The sequence below is a fragment of the Aotus nancymaae genome, unplaced genomic scaffold (assembly GCF_030222135.1).
Source record: "Aotus nancymaae isolate 86718 unplaced genomic scaffold, 86718_ANA_hifiasm-v0.15.2.pri h1tg000058l, whole genome shotgun sequence".
In the NCBI taxonomy this organism is placed as follows: Eukaryota; Metazoa; Chordata; class Mammalia; order Primates; family Aotidae; genus Aotus; species Aotus nancymaae.
Window position 1 is genome coordinate 51,498,786 of NW_026988472.1, and position 21,423 is coordinate 51,520,208.

The window sequence follows — 21,423 nt, forward strand, 5'->3', positions numbered from 1 at the left end:
TGACATCGAAAGGAGTTTTTAACAACTGCGTGTGGGCAGACTGGCATGGCAGATCAGCACCCTGATGAAGCCGAGCCAGACAGCCCCCTGCAGTCTTCATGAAGCCCCCTGGGGAATCGTACACCACAAAGTGCAAAACAACTCAGAGTAAGGCAGTGCAAGAAAGCTCAGACATACTCCTCCAAGGCACTCCAAGCCTTCCCCATGGGCAGTCACACATCTATCCCTGTCCCCTACCAGGATGGGAATTTGGAATGACCAAATCCAGGGCAGGACAGAAAGCAAAGAGGACTCTTTCCTTCAAAAACCCAACAAGTGAGCAGCCAGGCTGCAAAGAGAGCACACCTTAGAACCTCACCAATGCTCAGATCCTAAGTTCTGATAAAGCAAAAGTGTGGATCCCCTGCACTGACACAGCAGCTTGCCAAGGGGACACACAGACGAAACGTGTGATGTTTTCTAGGGGAAAATATGACTTACTTGGTATCCACTATTTTTTTACCATGAATGTCTATTATGCATGCATATTTATGTTTGCATGTATGACGTGAAATAGCATGAGATATCCAAATGTTAGGATTTTCATCTATAGCCTGTAAGACATCCACAGTAAATGCACTAAGGAATCCATAAAAGAATCTAGCAGGAAAGGCAAACAGCATGTGTTAAGAGATGGGGAATTTCAGGGGCAAGATGAAAATACAAAAGAAGAAACCAACAAATGCTAGATATAAAACAAAATAGATATAACATCAGAAATAAGAAGTTCATGTCATGGGCAAAGAAAAGAATCAGAGACCTTGAAGACAGGTCAAGAGAAATTATCCAAATTAAAATGTAAAGAGTAAAAGGTACAATGAAGCAACTATTCTGTTCATCAAAAGATACTTTTATAAGAATGTGAATAGGCTTCAGGCAATAGAAGCAAAAATAGACAAGTGGGACTACGTCAAACTAAAAAGCTTCTGTGCAGCAAAGGAAATAACAGAGTGAAAAAGCAACCTATGGAATAGGAGAAAATATTTGCAAACCATATACTGATAACCATACATCCAAAGTATATAACTCCCAAACTCAATAACAAAATACAAATAACCCAATTAAAAAATGGGTGAAGGACTTCACTAGACATTTCTCCAAAGAACACATACAAATGGACGAGAAGCACGTGAAAAGATGCTCAACATCACTCATCACCAGGGAAATGCAAATCAAACCCACACACAATGAGATATCATCTCACACCTGTCAGAATGGCTGTTCTCAAAAAGACAAGTGTTAGTGAGGATGTGGAGAACTTCTTCGTACACTATTGGTGAGAATGCAAAACAGTGCTGCTATGAAAAACAGTATGGAAGTTCCTCGACAAATTAGAAAATGGAACTACCTTGTGATCTAGCAATCTCACTCCTGGGAATACACCCAACAGCACTGAAATTGGGATCTCAAAGACATATCTGCACTCCTCTGTTCACTGCAGTACTATTCACCATAGCCAAGATATAGAAGCAACCTAGGCGCTCATCAACAGATGAATACATTTAAAGTAAAACGTGGTATATACATATGATTAAATACTATGCAGCCTTAAAAGGAAGGAAATTCTACAGTATGTAACAGCATGGATGAACCTTGAGAATCTTATGATAAGTGAAATAAGCCAGGTACAGAAAGACAAATTCTGTATGATTCTACATATAGGAAGTATCTAAAGTAGCTAAATTCATAAGACCAAAATGTAGAGTGGTGGTTTCCAGGGGTTAGGGGAATGGAAAATGGGAAGTTATGAGTTAGCAGGCATAAAGCTTCAGGTAAGCAAGATGAATTAACTCCAGAGACCTGCAGTCAAATATTGTAGCAGCAGTCAACAATACTGTATTGAACACTGAAAATTTTAAGAAGGTAGATCTCATGTTTAGTATTCTTATCACTTTCAAATAAAAAATGTTTAAAAACATATTGCACGGAACAATGGCAATGGCAAATACTAAGGTCACCATTCATTGTTTCACATTTCTATGTCTATTCTAAGACTTTTGCTTGGAAACTTTGCCTAATAATATGTGCTTTCCTTAATAACTATGTGCTTGGAAGCTTTCCTTCATAATACAAATATTCATAATGTTTCTTATTCCAAACTTTCAAACTAGCATATAGTTTTATCACATAGCAAAATAAAACTTGCTTTTATTAAAAAATAAAAATAAATAAAAGATGATTTGAACAAGGCTAATAGAGTAACTAGAACTGAACAATGGCTATAGAAAGGTTTTAATTTACTTTTTGGGAAATGATTATTGTTTTTTAGATGCTTCTAATTTATCATCAAGTGAAGAGAGTGGGACTGTTAAGAGGATACATGAGATAACTTAAAATAATTAAAAATAACATTTAATTTTTTTAAAATTAGGGAAAAAGGAATACAGATAAGCAACTACAGACCAGAGAAACTTATTCATAAGACAATTATTTTTTAAAGGATTTATATCCAGAATATCTAAAGAACAAGTCAAAAATAAAAAAGGAACAAAACAATAAAATGGGTAAAATAATTGAATATCTACTTTGTATAAGAAGATATACAAAAGACTAATAAGCAAATAAATAGGTATTCAGCCTGATTAGTAATCAGAGAAGTGAAAATTACCACGAGATACCATTTCAAACCCACTATGGTGGCTAAAAGAAAAAAAAAGAAAACTGGACAATATCAAATGTTAGTGAAGATGCAGAACAAGTGGAACTCTTTATTTTTTAGTTTTTTTCTTGAGACAGGGTTGTGCTCTGTCGCCCAGGCTGGAGTACAGTAGCACAAACAAAGCTCACTGTAGCACTGACCTCCTGGGCTGAAGTGATCCTCCCACCTCAGCCTCCCAAGTAGTTAGGACTAGAGGCAAATTGGCCACCACCTTAGCTAATTTTTTTATTTTTGTAGAGATGAGGTCTTACCAAGTTGCCGGGCTGAACTCAAACTCCTGGGATCAAGCAATCCTCCCACCTCAGCCGCTCAAAGTGTTGGGATTGCAGGCATGAGCCACCATGCCTGGCCCCTAGAACTCTTATATATCACCTGTTGAAGTGTAAACTCATGTAAATGTTTTAGAGAAAAGTTTAGCCATTTCCTATACAATTGAATATACATGTATCTTACTGTCAAGCAATTACACTACTCGACGTTTAAGCAAGATAAATGAAACTATCTATCTATCCAAAGCCTTAGTCACAATAACCAAAAACTGGAGACAATCCAAATAGCTATCAACAGGAGAATGCATAAACAAACTCTGGAACATCAATTCAATGTAAGACTACTTAGCCATGAAAATAAAGGAACCACTGAGACATGCAACAACACATAGGAATCTCACATACATCGTGTTGAGTGAGTGAAAGAGGCGAGACCCCAAAGAATCCATACCGCCTGAATCCATTCATATACAGCCCAAGAAAAGGCAAAAACTACCTGTGGTAATAGAACTCTGAAAACTGTCTCTGGCTGGGGTATTGATTAGAGAGGGGCAACAGAAACGTTCTGAGATGATAATGGGCATGCTCTATATATTTTGTTTGGGACAGTGATTATATGTGTGTATAAAATTGTCAAAACTTACCAAGCAGAACATTTAAGATCTGTGCATTTTATTGTAGGTAAATTACATCTCATAAAAATATTCTAAAAATAAGAAAAGAGAAAAGGAACAGAATTGGCTTTCTTATGTATAAAATGAAGTCATGGGCTACATCCAAGATTCTCCTCTAGCTTTTACATTATGGGATGCATCTAGGACTTCATGGTGACACAATTCATTTCCTTAAAAAGATAATAAATATAAAACACTTAGAAATATGCAGAAAGAAATGAACACTGAAGGCCTGAGATTGCTCTCCTTAGAAAGGCCTGCTTATAACGTTTGCTCTTGACTGGTGACTGGGAGTTAGATTTGGGGAGGGTTCTCACCCTTCCCAGAATTAATAAGAATGGCTCACTCTGCCTGAAATGCTTGTACAAACAACATGGTTTATGCTGAATACCTGCTTTCTGTCTGGGAGTCTACAATGTAGTACTAGGCCAAGGGTATCTATGTGAACAGCTCCCAATAAAAACTCTGGGCACTGAGTCTCCAACCAGCTTCCCTTATAGGCAACACTTCACATGTATTGACAGCTCACTGCTGGAGGAGTTAACTATGTCCTCTGTGACTCCTTTCAGAGACATACCTGGAAGCTTATGTCTGGATTCTGCCAGACATTACCCCATGTGCCGTTTTCTTTTGTTCAGTGTGTTCTGTAATTTTTTGCTGAAATACATCTTAGCCATGAACCCCACTGTGCACTAAGCCTGTCGGTCCTCCTAGTGAATCACTGAACCTGGGGACCTCCAGCACAAGAAACAACATCAAAACATTCTGGCTTTGGGGTTCTCACTGTCTCCTCCCACACATTTTCTATTATTGAATCCGAGCTACATTCAGTCCAGTGAGCCAACATGTATCTATATAAAGGTTGATTCATAGCTGGGAGTCACATTAACCAGAAGGTATGAACACAGGGACAACTGCTGTCGTCTCACCTCCTGGAACAGTTCTAGACCTCAGCCTACTGTTTTAAAGTTTTGTCAGCTTCTCAATGGGGACCTTAACCATTCTTACACCTTAGCCAGAGGTTTTTGAAAGACATCTTCCATAGCCCACTGGTGAAACTGCAAGTGCCATGCAGAGAAAATTGTAGAGAAGACAGAATTCAGCCAAGGAAGTCAGAAAGAGCAAAATAAAGTTGGAAGCAAGTAAAATGTTCCATCAAGCAGGAAACATCAATCTTCAAATGGGGAAGGCTTTGAGAACCACAGACAGTTAGACCCAGAAGTTTCTATGAGACCTCATGGGTGGTGAATACTCTCATTTTACCGATTGTCTTAGTCTATTTGGGCTGCTATCATGGAATGCAACAGATTGGGTGGCTTACAAGCAACAGAAATTTATGTCACAGCTCTGCAGGCTGGAAGTCCAAGACCAACGTATTGCAGATTCTGTGTCTGGTGAGGACCTGCTGCCTGTTTCATAGGCAGTGCCTTCTCCCCATGGTCTCATATGGTGGAAGGAGTGTGGGAGCTCCCTGGGGTCTCTTTTATATGGGTACTAATCCCATTTTTGAGGACAACCCCCTCATGATTAATCACCTTCCTAAGGCCCCACATCCAAATACCATAATCTTGGGGGTTAGAATTTAAATATATGAATTTTGGGGGGACATAGTCAGTCCATTGCACAAGTGAAGGGACTGAAGTCCAGGGAGGTTACATGCTTGACTCTAATTGCTTGACAGTCATAAAATTGGTATGAGGAGGGACTAACCCTACCCCTATGCTTAGTGCTACTGGTTGATGAATTATCTGGGTGCTTTGAAACCATTACATTTTAATTCTTGCTCAAGTCAGAATTTATCTAGTATAAAATAATGTTCATGAAACATACTTTTATCATTGAAGAATTGAGAGCTTTGAGTGAAAAGATCAGATTATAAAGTCAGCTGGTCCCCCTTCCAAATGGCTTTATCACTCCAAAACTTCCATGTCCCATTATCTTCATTTTTAAAAGAGATGAAGTGCACTCAACTTCCAAGGCAGATGGGAGGTGTTCAGTGAATGATATTCCACTCTTTTCCTTTCTCCTTCTCTTTCAACTAACTCTCACCACTGTCTCTCCTTGGGTGACAGTGATGTTACATGTCTCAGAACATTTCCATGATGAGGAAAGAGTGACAAAAATGAATGTCTATGTAGTCTATGTCTTCTGCTGGTTTCCATAAGCTTAAAAAATACATCTAATTCACTCTTGGTTTTATTTCATGACCAAGTCCTCAAAAGCAAATACAACAAAAACAAAATTAAAAAGCTTCTGCACAGCAAAAGAAACAATCAACAGAGTAAACAGACAATCTACAGAATGGAAAAAAAGTTTGCAAACTATGCATCTGACAAAGGGCTAATATCTAGAATCTACAAGGAACTCAAACAACTCAACAAGAAAAATCACAAAAACCCCATTAAAAAGGGGGCAAATGACACAAACAGACATTTTCCAAGAGAAGACATATAAGCACCCAACAAACATATGAAAAAAAATGTGCAAGACCACTATATCATCAGAAAAATGCAAATTAAAACCACAATGAGCTACCATGTATACCTTCAGAATGGGTATTATTAAAAAGTCTAAAAACAACAGATGTTATCAAGAATGCAGAGAAAATGGAACACTTATACATTGTTTATGGGAATGTAAATTAATATAACCTCTATGGAAAACTGTATGGAGATTTCTCAAAGAATTAAATAGAACTACCATTTGATCCAGCAATCCCACTACTGGGTATGTACCCAAAGGGAAAAACATCATTGTATTAAAAAGATACCTACACTTGTACATTTATCTCAGCACTAGTCACAATAGCACAGATATGGAATCAACCTGAGTGTCCAACAACAGAGGATTGCATAAATAAAATGTGGTATATATATTCCATGGAATACTTCTCAGTCATGTAAAAGTATGAAATCGTGTCTTTTTGCAACACAATGGAGGGAACTAAAGGTCATTATCATTACTGAAATAACGCAGAAAGTCAAATACTGCATATTGTCACTTATAAGTGGGTTCTAAACAATGGGTAGACATAGATATGCAAACTGGAATAACAGACATTGGAGACTATAAAAGGTGAGTAGTGAGACAGGAGTAAGGGTTGAAAAATTACTTAATGGGTACAAAGTTCACTATTTGGGTGATGGATACACTAAAAGTCCAGACTACTGCTACACAATATATCCATGTAACAAAATTGTACTTGTACCCCCTAAATATATAAAAATAAATACATGCTTAAAAGCAATAGGAAAAAATACAAATAATGAATGCTATCTCTTAGACATAAATTCCTATAGGAATTTATATAATATTAATTGAATATTTAGGGCAGTAGTCTCTGTTCTGTGATGGAAAACATTGCAAAAGTCTAGATAGAGCAAAAACCTTAATGACGACAGGTGTCTTTAGGTTAAACATAATTTTGAAAAAGACTGAAAACATCTTTTTTTTTTGCAGCTGAGGACATCCTTTCCCACAAATAGCTCTGTTCTTTGTGCTCAATCCCACTGGGGAGGGGTCCTAATTGAAGGCTGTCTTTTAAAAGCAGAGATGCCCTTGACACAGATTTTCATATGTTAAGTTTGCTTAGGCTTCAAGCTTATTGTTACTTGCAGACAGACAGTTATGACAACAGTAAACCAACAAGATCCAAGTTCAAACGACAACATGATTATATAATTGTACTTAATTAGCCAATGACAATTTCTTGTTTATTAAAATGGTTCTGGCCTTAGTCTGTTTGCCTATTATGCCAAAGTACGATAGACTAAGTCGCCTATAAACAACAGAAATATGTTGCTCACAGTCCTGAAGCAATACATTTGTTCTTGGAAGTCCAAGAACAAGGCACCAAGAGATCCAGAATTCAGTGAGAACTTGCTTCTTGGTTCATAGATGGTGCCTTCCTGATGTGTCCTTACATGGCGGAAGAAGCAAGGGAACTCTCTAGAGCTTCTTTTATATCACTATGGGACACTAGTCCCATTCATGAGTTTCCACCTTCATAACCTCTTCATATCCCAAAAGCCCCACCTCCAAATACCATCATCTTGGGGGTTGGGGTTTCAATATATCAATTTTGGGGAGTCAGAAACAGTCTACAATAGTGCTTATGCAAATGCAAACAAAAGATGCCCAATATAGCCAGAGTATGCTGCGTACATTAGGTGAATGTCCACAGAGAAACATTTACTGCGTAGAGGGGCACATCATGGTGTGATGTCACTTTATAAACAACTGTATCATTTTTAAATAAACAAAGAAGATATTAATTATCTTTCTTTTAGTTAGACTAGTTAATGCAAAATTTGTCTGAGGTAGGATTCCAGAGTTCATACTCAAGATGGCTTGTGTGCACCTAGGAAGCTAAAAAGTGATCTTTTGGTGCCATCTTGAGCTCTCTGGGAACGACGCTGGCCTCCTGTGCTTTGAGGTAATGCTACCAGACTTCTTCCTCCTGGTAATATCAGCAGTAGAATGAATAGCCATTCTAGCTCACAATTTGAAAATCATGTGTTACAGCATCTACAAGTTGTAACTAGCTAAACAGATGCTCTACAAGAGTGCTGATTGAAGTGTTGTACTGAACCGGAGAGGTTATTGAGCCTGTGCTATACAGCTCTGCACTATTCTATAATTTACATCAATGATTTGTATGAATGGGCTATTAGAATATTTATCCAACATGGGGATGATGGCATGTGCATCAGAAGAGAACATATTCAGAAAAGACCTTGATAAGTGGTACAAAAGATGGAAACTGACAAAATTAAATGTAATGAGGAAAATGCATAATCTTATTACTTAAAAAATGTATTAAACAGCACAAAGATGCTAATATTCAGAGGTGACCTACTTGCAGCTCCTATGAAGAAGACTTTAAACAACTACAAAGCGATATTAGTCAGTTGGGCAAGGGAATGTCTGAGAAGCCTGAAGTTAATACTAGTTTGGTGCACATTAAGAAGAAGAAGATGCTTTTGAGACAAGGAAGATGAGTTCCACTCAACTATTTACAATAAGTCAGAACAGAGTTGTAATATTTTTAAGTGCAGATCCCTGCAATTTAAGAGGGATGGAGACTCACTGGCATATTAAGGGAGAGTGATCAGGATGCTTAAGTGTATAAAAACCGTTTGACATCCAGGATTTCTTGGGAATTGGTAACATTACACCCAGAGCAGAAAATGGCATTCGAGTTGCACTTAATTGTGCTTGAATGGTGGCCTGTAAAAGAGAGAAAAGATTTAGCCATTGTCTCAGAAGCCACAGCTGGGACAGTGTCCAAAACAGAACCAGAAACTTACAAGTGCTGCTAGACCACAAAATGATCAGCCTCTCAAAGTCCCTTCCTCCCACGCGGGGATATTGCTGAAGGGATTAGTTCATGGAAAATTAGGAAATTTTTAAAAAGTGGCTCCCACCATCTTTCTCAACCAGAAGATTCTGACAGCCCATAGGCAAACTCATCATCTAAGATACATAGAAGCAGAAAGAAAAAAATAAAAGCATGCCAATGAAGACAGAAATCCAACAAAACAAGCATCCTTTCCCTCTCTGCAAGACACATGCACAATGCTCTTCCTTGCTCTACCTTTTAGACAGTGAATGACATCTCCTGATGCAATAAACTCGATAGGAGAATGATAGTTAACAAATAATTTGGCAACAAAATTTAATTATAGGTCATTTAGATGTTTTGAAACAGCCACAAAAGCGATTTGCATGTTACTAATTAGCCCCATTTATAACCTCTCCTAAAATGTTCCCTCGCTAAACCTCACAGAAAATCATTATAATCAATGGAAATTACCAAGCAACAACAGATTTAAGAAACAAGAACATGACAACACATGTTGGAAGAATATGCAACACAAGTAGGAAGCTGCTGTGAACATCCCAACTAGAATGTTTCAAGGTTAAAAACTCCCAGTCTGGCCAGTGGAATAGACGCTTACCTTAAAGGCATCTCCAGCTTGCGATCCTGTTGTTGGGGAAGTGAGCTGTGATGGAGGAGACTGCAACTTCATTCTTTCATCTTCTGTTCATGGTTTCTGCACCAGTGGGAGTTTAATAAGCATATTCCCATGAGGAACCTCTGCTTTGAAGTAGGCCTCTCCTACTCAATCACTGCAACCTCACTACAGCTGGGTTCTGTGAGTCTGCCAGAGGCTTGGCCAACAGCACTGTCCTTGGGCAGATAATGTGAGGTGGAGACATTCTTTGCCTAGTTGCTGCATTATTTGGGAGTTTCAGGTAATCCTGGTAAACCGGCTTCTTCAGAAGGGGCAACTTCTCCCCTTCGGCATGATTTGCATCAAAGATAAATGCAGACATAATCTGATACTCAAGCGGTTTATGCTAGCAGCAGCATTAGAAAACTTATAGCAGGAACAGGCCAGTGACACGGGCCACAAAGAGTGAGACAGTCAGGTAAGAGACTGAACAGGAGTTTAAGGGATTTTCCCCCTCTCATATCTGTGTTCAGTCTGGGTCAGTGACCAGGCATTTCTTTCCTAAAGAGAGTTTAAGCTATTCTTATAAGGGTAAGCTTTATTTTAAGAAGTATAAAAGCTGCATCTGCGCTAAGGTGGTTTTATCTTTTGGAAAGCCCCCTGGGGCCAGGTTTGCTAACTGCAGAGCCACGTTGCATCATACTGCTAAGTGACAAGTGGTGTCACTCTGAGAGATCCTCAAGTGAGCCTTTTGGCAATGATTGATCTTATAACCAAACCATATCTCTTATCATATGCTGTTCCAGCCGAAGTGACCACTTTCTTGGTGGATTCCTTGAATATTTCCTCCCTTTCAGCTCAGCAACCATGACAAAACAGAAAAAGAGGTTGCTAAGTTGAAATGCCACCGATATTGTTGCATTTCACCGGAACCCTTTGATCTTGGAAAACAGCAAAGGTTAAGAAATCCCTTGATAAGGATTCTTTGCTTGACCAAATATAACTCAGCCTCCTGAATCTTGTTCTAAGATTATCTGTGTACTTCTTTGTAAAATCCAGTTTTTGCAAGAAGCCCTCACCCTCGACATCTGATCACCCATGACATCAGATCACCCTCTATAGGGCTCCTCAGCCTCTACCTGCCCCCAGGCGATGTCTATATCCCTAGCATTCGATAGATGTTAAAAATTAAAAGCACACATATTAGTGATATATAACATAGGCACCATTTTAAGGTCAGCAACCCTGCAGGAAAAGCAAAATTGCAGTCTACATATCTATGTGACTAAGGATTCAAAAAAGAAAGCCAACTTTTCAGATTTCCTTGAAGGGCACATGAAGAGTAGAGATAAAAAGAAACACAAAAACAGGACAAGTATCTGGCTTATCTCAGGAATCTGACTGCACCAAGTATAAAGGTTCTTTAAAACATATTAATGCAAAGTTAAAATAAAAATTTCCTAGGCAATTTAAAATGTTGTGTGCTAATACCATGCTTTCTAATGCGATTTAATTCAACAATGTGGGGAATGTTTACTATATTTCCAGCTTGATGTCAAACAACTGGGCAACACCAAGTTTCAGTTCTGCCAAGATTCATCAACTCCTTTCTTAGTTCAAGAGAGAGGCTGAAAAATGCACAGAAGAATAAGACACAAAATAGTCCCGACTTCCATGATCCAAGAGTGGGGAAAGGCCAGATTATTACCCATCAGGCATACTCTCTAAGGCCTTTTGAGGGACTCACAAAATGTTTTAATTTGTTTTATAATCAGAAGAAAAGAAAATGAACATGGGGGATTGAAGATCATATTGGCATTTGCACCAATATAGTTGTAAAATACAAATGTTAATATGGTTTGTGTTTTTACATAATATATTTTTATATTAAAACATATTTAATATGTTTTACCTTCATGGCCCATGAAAGTCTTACTTGGCCCTGGGGAAGGGATCCAACCCTGGTGAAGCAGCTGCTTTGCTCTACAAACACCTAGGGCAGAAATTTGATTTGAAAACTATTGTTCTCTCTTCTCTCTTTGGACCAGATTCCTTAGGAAAACCAAACCAAAGTCAAAACAAACCCCCAAAGCAGTAAGAGGTTGGATGAGAAGGGCATACTATTGGGACTAGAACTGGCTCTCATTGTACCGAGGAATTTTAACAAAAAGGCAAAAAGTTTCCATAGAAAGGCTGCTGGAGAGTGCATAGCCATAGGGAGCTGATGTGCTCAATAGGAAAGGTGTTGATCATATGGAGGCCTCTAAAAGCTAAAGCCCTGTTGCCTTCTCTTTAGTGCCCAGAGAATGTGGTAGGTGATGCAAATGCTCTATACCTTTTAAATCATACCTATATAACCTCTACAGATCTTTAACCTTCTCCCAGGCCGATCTGTGCACTTTCTTGTAAAATCCAGTTTTAGCAAGAAGCCTGTTAAGTCAGTTTAGCAAGAACACCTTATCCCACGTATCTCATCCTCAGTAATTGATCGTGTTTCTCAGCCTCCACTACCCCCTAGGGGATGTGTGGTCACCTGGTTGGCCTTCAGCTAGAATCCTGTTAGATCGGTTTAGCCGGAATCCAGCTGGCCCTTGGTGTTCCCTCTTAGTAGTTTTCCATCCACTGATGGGCACCCTGCTCCCTGGCTATGAATCCCCACTCTCCCATGCTGTGTTCAGAGCTGAGTCCAATCTCTCTCCCGCACTGCAAGTTCCCATTGCTGTGGTCCCTACACTTGTCGTGATGGTTCTGAATAGTCTTCCTTACAGCTCTTTATCAAGTGTTACTGAATACTCCCTCACATCCTCCCACACCTTGTGCTTTGGAAAATTATTTATTGCAAAGAACCTCCTTCCCCATATGACTGAGAAAAGACTCATGGATGTCTCTTGTCTAATACAACAGAGACAGACTCTTTAAATCCTCATTCTTTGTCTTTAGTTATAAGTTAGCCGAGCCACTTGTCCTTCTTAGTCAAATGTTGATCAGCTTCTCTCTTTCTCTCAGAAGCTTGAACATGGGCGCATCCTCAGCCTGAGTGAACAGACACTTCCTCCTGGGAACAGTCTGGACTCAGGGCAAATATTTTCTCATCTACTGTGCAATCAGGCCACCCTTAAATTCCAGGTCAGTGCCTGTTATGTTTTCTAGTCTTGTTTACTCCTCTCCATAAAAAAAAAAAACATTTTTGCACCTAGCCTTTGAGAAGCTTGCAGACCTTATAGTCAGAGTGTTTCCTGACTAAGTCTGCATTTGTTTTCTTATTTGACACCAAGAAGGGGAGACTTTTGGACCAATGAAGTTTCAGCCCTGTTGAAGTTTGATTGTTATATAAAATAAACTTTCCTTTCCTGGGAGACCCCCTAAAGACTAGAGATTCACAGCCCTTGATGTAGCATCCTGCTGTTGTGCATCTATTGGAGGCCATATGTCACTTATTCACCACCATGTTGATAAAAAGGGGGTGCAGGTGCATATCTGCCCCATGTCTTAAGATGTTAATTGCATCACTGTTAAGTTGCAAGGCAGATAACCCCACTGATGACTCGGTTACTATGGAAAATGTCTCTGACCAGCTTGGAGGAACAACACATTCCAGTATGTTTGCTATGCACATGAGCTCCTAATTAGCCCTCTGGTTCCTCCGCTATGGTCAGCCCTGTGGTCTGGGAATAGGCAGTCATTTGCTTAGGGGTGCCAAACAGGACCTAGCACTGGTCACCTGGTCCCAGCAAAAAAGAGGAGACACATGCAACATAGGAGAAAGAGAGGAGAATTTACTGAAAAGAAAGCTAACAGCAGTGTGAGCAAGAAGACGGCTCACCCCTGAGGCTGGTACCACTCTGAGGCCCAAAGGGGAAGGAGTGATCCCAGAGCTTGTGATGACCTTTGAGGAGTGCAGGATATAATCCTGGGCAACCCTACAGAAGGGAGCAGAGGAGATGAAAACTCCAACCTGGTTATCCTTTCCCTTCCATTTGTTGACTTTCCTTGGCCAAAAACAACCAGGACAACAGAAAAGTCAAGATAGCCTATGGATGGAGTTCATCCTGGGCTTCCTCCATGGCAGAGAACAGGGGGATAAGTGGAGGGGCTCCAGGTATAACAGGAAAGATTCCAATCCAGGCCAGTTCCCACTGGGGACACCATTCATCAGGACCCCTAAATACACAGCTGCATCACTCCTTTCTCACCCCACATTAGATGATAGTGTTCTTCTCCCCACTGGACAAGAAGTGAGGCCTAGATGGTCCCCACATTTATCCAGGATTTGAAGAAATCCAATACCAGAGGGGGAGCGATGAATGGAACCCTTGTTTATCTGCCTCCAAAATACCTTGTTCTCACTCCTGGGTATCTACACAGAGGTAAAGAAGTCATTATATAAAAAAAGATACTTGCACATGCATGTTTACAGCAGCACAATTAGCAATTGCAAAAATGTGGAACCAGCCCAAATGCCCATCAATCAACAAGTGGAGACAGAAACTATAGTGTATATATGTATGTGTGTGTGTGTATATATATATATATATATATATATATATATATATATATATATGATGGAAAACTACTCAGCCATAAAAAGAATGAATTAATGGCATTTGCAGCAACCTGTATGGGATTGAAGACTATTATTCTAACTAATAGTAACTCAGGAATGGAAAACCAAACATTATATATTGTCACTCATAAGTGGGAGCTAAGCTATGTGGATGTAAAGGCATAAGAGTGATGCAATAGACTTTGAGAATTCAGGGGGAAAGGGTGGGAAGGGGACTAGGGATAAAAGACTACAAACAGGGTGCAGTGTATACTGCTCAGGTGATAGCTGCACCAAAATCTGACAAATCACCACCAAAGAACTTACTCATGTAACCAAATACCACTTTTTCCCAAAAACCTATTGAAATAAAAATAAATAAATAAAAATACCTTGTTTTCCTCATTATTACCCCTAGATGTATAGAGTCCTTTCATTCCACAAGGGAAAATAAGACATTTTAAAAAACAGGAGGAGTGTACTGACTCAGATTTCCATTAAAGTATGAAGACAGCTAGTCATTCTTTCTAGATAGCCAATTTCAACTGTGATTAATCAGAGACAATAAGGCCACTGTGAACATACGAGGGCTTTGGAGGAATGGTTTTATGGAAAGTTAAGAAAAGGAAGACATAGAGAAAGCTGCCAGAGTTATTAATTTTGCATTGCGCCCCCGTCAATCAGTCAAAAAATAATATGACTCAGCAGAAAAAGTGAACATGTTCAAGGTGGAAAAACACGTAGATAGTGTCTATTGTGCTCCTACCATGTACCAGGCATGCTTTGCATTTTATATAAATGATGATGATGACAATTAGTACAATCTTCTTTATTTTCATGTTTTGAGACAGGTTCTTGCTCTGTGGCCCAGGCTGGAGTGCAGTGGTGAGATCAGAGCTCACTGCAGCCTCAACCTCCCATCCCAGAATCAAGCAATCCTCCCACCTCAGCCTGAGTAGCTGGGACTACATGCAGGTACCACCATGCCTGCCTAATTTTTTAACTTTTTTTTTTTTTGAGAGATAGGGTCTTACTATGTTGCCCAGACTGGTCTCAAACTCCTGGCCTCAAGTGATCCACCTTCCCTCGCCTCCCAAATCACCATGATTACAGATGTGAGCCACTACCCCCAGCCTAGATTAACAGTCTTTAAAGTAGATATTCTGGGATAGGTGAGAGGAAGCAAAAAGCCAACTGGAACACACAAAAAAAGCCAGGAACTGCCTGGGAGGGTAGTTGTAAATCATTCCTTTCCCGAGCTCAGAGATGGATACAGTTTTTACACGTGAAGGAAAACAAAATATCCCTCTTTAAAATAATGAGGATTATTGACTGAAAAGAAGAAGGCTAAAATGCAGGAAGCACACTGCCCCTCCATCTGCTTTCCTCATAGCAAGACAGCAATTCACAAAAACAAGGTCTTCCTGCCCACCTGTCTGCCTTTGCCACCAAAGATGGTCTCCTTTACAACTCTTGCCTATTAGCTCAGAGACAGCACCAGAGCAGCTAGAGGCAGATTTTACTCTTCTCAGAAATTTACTTTTCCCAGAAGTTTACCTTTTGATAGCCTGCAGATGTTCTCCTCTTTGTCTTGTCAGTATGTAGGATTTATGGCTCTTTGTTAAAATCCTATTTAAGCAAGGCCTCCAAGCCACTGCCTTGAGAGAGAAGAATTTTTGAACTGAGGCCTCTCCTGCGTGATGGGTAGAGTATATGTCAATAAACTTCTGCTGGTTTTTCTCTTATAAATCTGACTTTTATTTTCAGGAGAGTGTCTCAACTAAGAACCTATGAGGGAAAGAACAGACATTAGACTTTCTCCCTCACACATACAAAAGAAACATTAAGGAAGTGAGATGTCCATTAGAAGCCACTTCAGATTGTCTCATTTTCGACAGCAACCGCATGTGTAGACACTTACACAGCAAGCAACAAATTTAATGCCGATTACAATTTAATCAAGCAAATTCAATAAAATACAGTACTTATTAGCCAGAAAGTTGTTTGCTTCATATAATTCATCATCAATTACCTCAAAAGGAAAGAATTATGGGGCATATATGTGTAAATAACTAAGTATTCCGGTTATACCAGAGGTATTATCTGCAGGATCTGTAGATGAGCTATCTATTTAAAACACGTAACTTGGCTGAGCATGGTGGCTCACGCCTATAATCCCAGCACTTTGGGAGGCTGAGGCAGGTGGATTGCCTGAGCTCAGGAGTTCGATACCAGCCTGGGCAACACAGTGAAACCCTGTCTCTACTAAAATACAAAAATTAGCTGGCCGTGGCGGCATGTACCTTTAGTCCCAACTACTCGGGAGGCTGAGGCAGGCTTGAACCCGGGAGGCGGAGGTTGCAGTGAGCCGAGATTGTGCCACTGCACTCCAGCCTGGGCAAGACTTCCTTTATAAACAGCAAACTCTTGGTGTCCCTAGTATCTTGAGACAGAATTCTTCTTTTTCTTTTTCTTTTTGTTTTTTTGAAACAGAGTCTGTAACCTCTGCCTCCCAGGTTTAAACAATTCTTAAGGATCTTGAGATGGGAAGAACATCCTGGATTAGCCAGGTGGGCCTACTGTCATCACAAAGGCCCCTATAAGAAGGAGATGGGGAGAAACTGGAAGACAGTACGCTGCTGACCTTGAAGATGGAGGAAGGGCCCACCAGCCAGGAATGTAGATGCCCTCCAGAAGCCGGAGAAGGCAAGAAGAGGAATAATTCAAATCCTAGAGCCTCCAGAAAAGAAGGCAGCACTGCCCACACTGTGATTTTAGGGCAGTGAAACCCACTTTGTGTTTATGACTTTCAGAACTGTAAGGTTATATCGTTTTACATTGTTTTAACCCACTCAGTTCACTATAATGTATATTATAGCAGCGTTTGGAAATTGCAGAAAGGAAAGGAAAAATACAAGGAAGGAAGGAAGAAGGAAGGTAGGAAAGAAAGAAGAAAGGCAGAGAGGAAGAAAGGAAGTGGAGACAGAAATTATTGGAATCTACTCAAGAATCTCCAAGTCTAGAAATATAAGAAAAAAGGTCTGCTGAAAAACAGTAGTTTTTGTTATCACTGGAGAAGACGAGGTAAAGGGTAGGAGAGATCCCTCTGTACTGTTTTTTTATAACTACTTGTGAGTCTATAATTATATCAACATAAAATATTAAAAAAACAAAATTACAAAATGGAATGAATAGTAACCTGCCATTTCTATATGTTACACATAGAAAATTCTAGAATGATATCTATAAACTGTTTACATGCTGAGTATAGACAGTAGGACTATATTTTTGGATTTTTTTTTTACAATATCTTTTTTTCCTTAAAAATAAACCAAAACACTTTGAAAAAAAAAAAAGTACAAAAGGTTGAAGAATAAGGAATACTCATTATCTTTTGGAGAGAAATAGCTTAATGCCCAAGTTTCGTGAACTCATATTTTTATTGTATTGCAAATACCACAGCAAATGCTACTGCTTTGTAGCACCACGTGTGAAGCAAATGTTAGATTTCACCATAATAGAGAAATGAGCATTTTAGGCTTTCTGTTGTTGATTCTGATAACATCCAACTGAATGGCTATTTTTTTCTTCTGTCCTGCAAACCAGAAGGCTGAGAAACCATTGTTTTGACCCCCACAATTATCTCGTTTCCTGGAGCAGAGCACAACATGGAAAATATTGTCATGCATGGATTTGTGAACAAGTCATGATATTAAACAGGTTTGTGTACCCTTGAGCCTGCTATAAGTTATTGAGTAGCTGATTCTTTCTGTTAAGTTATAGTATAATTCTTCAGTTACTTGTTAAGTTCCTGACCCGTTTATAATGATGAATGATTTTACAAAAACATAACAAAATATATATGCAATTTTGTTTGTGCGTAATGATCCTTCTTCCATTAAAGCTCAAAATTTGTTTACAACATTAAAATATTTTGAACTCTGATTTTTCCCTATCATTACATTGTACTATATGGCAAAACCTTACTATTGGGACTTGGTTATTTCATCATTACCTAAAAGACCTTTTAATGACATCATTTAGAAAAAAACTAATAAGTATAAATTCAATCAGTATGGAAAACTCTAAACGTCCTCCCTGCCTAAAAGTGTTCATAATGAAGAACCTCTTGACTGAACTGTTAAAAGTTAACCACCATTCTCTAATCCTCCACTCCTGGATACAACCTTAATCCTGTAACTTGCACATATCATGGAAATGCTTGAAGACAATGCTAACAAATTCATGCCTGCAATGCAAAAGAGATTTGAGGACAGGGTGCTAGTTTTCACTTCTTGAATAAAAATGCAACTCCTGGGCAATGTAGAAAAATCAATCGCAACTCTTTAAAATGTGTTTCCTTTGCATGAGGGGAAAAGTGTAATTTTTTTTTTGAGACAGGGTCTCACTCTGTTGCCCAGGCTGAAGTGCAGTGGTACAATCTCAGCTCACTGCAACCTCCTCCTCCAGAGTCAAGGGATCCTCCCATCTCAGCCTCCTGAGTAACTGAGACTACAGGGGTGTGCCACTGCACCCAGCTGATTTTTTTATTTCTAGTAGAGATGGGGTTTCACCATGTTCCCTAGGCTGGTCTCTAACTCCTGGGCTCAAGCAATCGACCCTCCTTAGCCCCGCAAAGTGCTGGAATTGCAGGCATGAGCTATCGCCCCCCAGCCCAAAATGTAACTTTTAATGAAAATTTTAAGCTATTAAAATGAGGTACAGAAAAGGAGTATCAATTTTGTTTGCCAAATCTAAACTAAGTAACTGGTTTTTTCTCTGATAACTATTGAGTCTAGATGACATATCTAATAATAATTAAATTCACAACAAAATCTTTCAGCATAGCTTTCAGGTTAGTACTTCCTTAAATTAGGATTTAAATTTTATTCATACACATGCATGCCTCTTATTTAAGGCCCTTGGAGCACACAGTTTTATGTTGGTTTAAAATGGAAAAGAAGGGTTTTCATTACTGATAATTGCGACAACATTCTCTTTATCAAAGTAATAGGATGAATTATTTGAAATATCCATTTTTGTAGATAAAATATGGTTAACTATCAGCAATGTCATATGGTTGATCATATATGGCCAGCAATCAAAGAACCAAAAAAAGAAAACAAAAGATTGATCAATAAGTAAATAAATAATAAAACGATGGTATGAGAAAAGTACATTTAGAAAACAAAATAGGACTTTTGGAAACACAGAACATGGTGAATGAAATAATTCAGCAGAATGCTAGGAAGATCAAGGTGAGGACATCTCAAAGAAAATTGACAGAAAAAAGCAAGGTGATTGATAACAGGAGAGAAAAGATAATTAAAATTAGGATATCATAACCAGGGGCCCGAGCAATAAAACAAAACATAGTTTTAAACCTGAAGGGCATGAATCTCATTATTGAACAGACCTGGGAAACCAAAACAATGAAGGAAAATAAATCCAGAGCAAAGCCCATTTTCATGGAACCTTAGGATACAGAGGACCAAGACAAAAATCCTAAGTGCATAGAGGGTGCAGAGGGTGGAGGAGCTACATACAATAAAATCACGGCTTTGGCCTTTCCCCTGACTGGTACAAGATAGTCATGCAATGACTGTGAAATCCAAAGGGAAAATGATTTCTACTGAGAGTGGTGGCTCACACCTGTAATTCCAGCATGTTGGGAGGCTGAGGCAGGAAGACGGCTTGAGTCTAGGAGCTCTAGACCAGACTGGATAATATAGCAAGACCTTGTCTGTACAATTTTTTTTTTTAATTAGCCAGGTATGGTGGTGGTGTGTGCCTATGGTCCTGGCTACTCAGGATGCTGAAGTGAGAGGACTACTTGAGCCCAGGAGGAAGACTGCTATGATTGTGTCACTGCACTCCCGCATGGAGTGCCTTGCTCTTGCAACAGAGCAAGAGCCTGGAAAGAAAAAAAGAAAAAAGAAGAAAAGAAAAGAAAGAAAAAAAGAAAGAAAGAGAGAAAGAGAAAGATAAAAGATAAAAGAAAACCAAAGAAAGAAAGAAAGAAAGAGAAAAGACAAAAGAAAAACAAAGAAAGAAAGAAAGAAAAAGACAAAAGAAACCCAAAGAAAGAAAGAAAGGAAAAGACAAAAGAAAATGAAAGAAAGAGAAAAGATGAAAACAAAAGAAAGAAAACAAGGAAGGAAGTAAGGGAAAAGACAATAGAAAACCAAATAATTTCCAACCTAGAGTTTTATACCAGCCAACACCTCCAGCCACAGTTGCATTGGCCCCTGAATAAAGTCAGTGAACACACTGAGTGCCCACTATTTGCTCCTCAAGCTGAAGGTCTCTGTTCCCAAGCAAGCTACTAGTCAGTGTAGGGAGAAAGCCTTCTTGCCCAATGGATGTCATTTTTTGTGGTTGCATTCTCACATGTAAGATCCCCAAAGAATCACAGCATAGAGTTGTCACTTTTAGCTTGGTAGAGAACAACAAAACATGATGAATAATAAGTGCAATAATTAAATTTCCATTCTTTCTCTTCTTCACTATGAAACCAGGATGTTCATGCGTAGACAGGGAAAGCCCCTTCTTCTTTCAAAGTAATTAAACTGGAAGGAGACACATCTGCTAAGAGCTTTCCTGTGCTAGCATGGATAATCTTGCAACTGCCCAAGGGTCTATTTTACTCACAGACAGCCCCAAATCTTACATTTCTTCTTCCCTTGTCCATGGAGTCTGGGTATTACACATGCCCAAGCTCACCAGTGCATCTACAACAACAGGCAACAGAAGCTCTGCTACTGAGCAGCACCTGGCCTAGGGCCATGTGGGGCCACAAAGCACTTCAGCAAAACTATCATGATTATCATGGTATCAGAGTGGAGAAGGATATCATAAGTAATTGATTAGGGAGGAAGGGAGGGAGGAAGGAAAGAAGAAAAAAAAGGGAGGCAAGCAGACAAGGAAGGAGGAGAGGAGGGAAAAAGGGAAGGAAAGAAAGGAGGAAGGCAGGGGAGAGAAAGGAAGTTAGGAGGAAGGAGGGAGAAAGGAGGGAGGAAGAGAGGGAGGAAAGGAAGAAAGAAGGGAAAGAAGGAAGGAAAAATGAAGGAGTGAGAGAAGGAAGGAGAGAGAGAAAGGGTGAGAAGGAAAAAAGGAAAGAGGAAGGCAGGAGGGAGTAAAAAGGAAGAGAGTGAGTGAGTGAAGAAGGAAGGGAAGGAAGAAAGAAGTAAGATGGAGAGAAAGGAGAAAAGGAAGAAAAGGAAAGGAAAGGAGGGAGGGAGGAAGAAAGGAAGGAAGGAAAGAAAATCAACAGAGAAAATAA

The 21,423-nt window shown here is 39.3% G+C and overlaps 1 protein-coding gene across 7 annotated transcripts in view; it reads right to left on the reverse strand.

The window, feature by feature from the left end:
• STS (steroid sulfatase) overlaps positions 1–21,423 on the reverse strand; it is a 527,011-nt gene that overhangs the window by 448,500 nt on the left and 57,088 nt on the right. Inside the window, exon 1 of one of the 7 annotated variants that reach the window (XM_021674463.2) lies at positions 15,699–15,755. The exons of the other annotated variants lie outside the window; for them this stretch is intronic. The gene's annotated coding sequence lies outside the window, so the exon portion shown is untranslated. Of the gene's footprint in view, positions 1–15,698; positions 15,756–21,423 lie in introns of those variants that run through there. 7 annotated transcript variants of the gene reach the window in all.